Below are 1,791 nucleotides of genomic sequence, written 5' to 3' on the forward strand. Positions count from 1 at the left end.
AGATTCTGTGTTTAACTATGTGTGACCATGCATAGTTCTACATGAATTAGTTAAACATTAGTAAATTTATTTAAATTACTAATAATATAATAATTGGTAATGAACATGAATCATCCATAATTAGTAGCTAACCATTGAGGAGAAGTGGATTCAAACTAAACATAAGTGTTTTTAGTAATTGATTAAATTTGATAGTTAAGTGAATAAGTTTGTCTGAACTTGCAAAATCAGATAAAAACCAAATTAACTTTTTGTTTTCTTAGATTAATATTTAGTAGATAAATTAGTTAATTAAAACCGTTCCATGTGTTCGATACACGATTGTTTGTGTTATATTATTTGTGAAAGGGTACAATGCCTTTAATCGAATAGCTAGTCAGATAAGAGGTAAAATTAGGTGTATTTGGACACGCATCAAGTTTTTGGCACCGTTGCCGGGGAAAGACTATTTAGTTTAAATTTTATTTTACTTTAGTTTAATCGATCCTTTTTATGGGGTAAAACCTGCAAAAAGTTAATTTTGAGCATTAGCTTTTTTAGAACTGAGTTCACGATGTGGGCCTTAAACTCACGACGTGAACTTAGTTATTTTACGTTTTCCCTTCGTATTTCATTTCTGTTTGGATTTTCTACGATAACATGAGGTGGTATTCCCTACCACGTCGTGGTGGACGCTCAGTAGGACTTTTTAAGTAGGTTTTGTTTAGTTTTACATTTTTATTTTTGTTTTGTTGCAGTAGTAAATGACCCGTGGATCCAACACACCTTTCATACCACCACTTGAAGATCCAAAGTCAGCCCTTCGTAAAAAGATGAACAAGAACGTAGGAGAAACTCAACCACCAAAGAAGTTACCTTTCAAAGATCTTAAATTAGTTTTCGGAAAGAAAAAATGGAGTAACGTAGGTGAATCAAGCAATTCCTCAAATAACGAAAGCAAGTTAGAAAGATTTGAGCAAAATCCTAATCTTCACGAATCCGATTCCGAATAAAAAACCCATAAAGAAGAGAGAGAACCCGAAGACTAACGAAAAGTCGAAATGGAGAACATTGCCAACATCTCCATCGAGGCATATAAGAAAAGAATCCGAGATGACACCGGTCCCGGTCTCGTGCAACATGCAATTCCTGCTATCGCGACATTTGAGTTGAAGGGACGTATTGTTTCTATGCTTAAGGAAGTCACATTTTCCGGGAAAGATCATGAGGATGCTTACAAACACCTTGATGAAGTCAATGACATACCTGATTACTTCAACATCCTGAATGTTCCAAGAGAGACGATGCTTTTGGAGAATGCTTCCCGTTACCTTTAAGGGAGCTGCTAGGGATTGGATAAAGGCACTTCCACCGGGTGTAATCACTACTTGGGCGCAAATGCGTGAACAATTCCTTGAAATTTTTTGCCCACGTTCTAAAGTTGCTAAACTGAAGAAAGCCATAGCAAATTTTGAGAAATAATTGGGTGAGTCACTCTACGAGGCATGGGAGAGATACAAGGGATTAATAAGAAATTGTCCCCAAAATTATTTGAATGAGCAACAAGAAGTATCAATCTTCTATGATGGGAGTGAACATGATGACAAGGCAACTCCTTGATTCCTAAGGACCTTTAACAAAGAAAAATTCTGGTGAGATTAAGGAATTGATTGAAGAGTTTTCTAATCATTCGCATGAATACCACAATCCTAGACATGGGAGTGAAAGGAATTGGGAGTGGCACTTCTAAAGTTATGGCAGCTGTTTTAGCTAAGTTGAACACTATGGACTGAAGAATGACTATGATGGACC

General features: G+C 36.1%; 1 non-coding gene across 1 annotated transcript; it reads right to left on the reverse strand.

The window, feature by feature from the left end:
* Positions 1-1,425: 1,425 nt before the first annotated feature.
* On the reverse strand, positions 1,426-1,532 carry LOC145056124 (small nucleolar RNA R71). Its single transcript, XR_013685660.1, has one exon. It is a non-coding gene; the product is annotated as a small nucleolar RNA R71 (small nucleolar RNA).
* Positions 1,533-1,791: the final 259 nt, after the last annotated feature.

This window comes from Lactuca serriola, chromosome 5, assembly GCF_051521515.1.
Source record: "Lactuca serriola cultivar US96UC23 chromosome 5, Lser_US96UC23_V15, whole genome shotgun sequence".
Classification (NCBI taxonomy): Eukaryota; Viridiplantae; Streptophyta; class Magnoliopsida; order Asterales; family Asteraceae; genus Lactuca; species Lactuca serriola.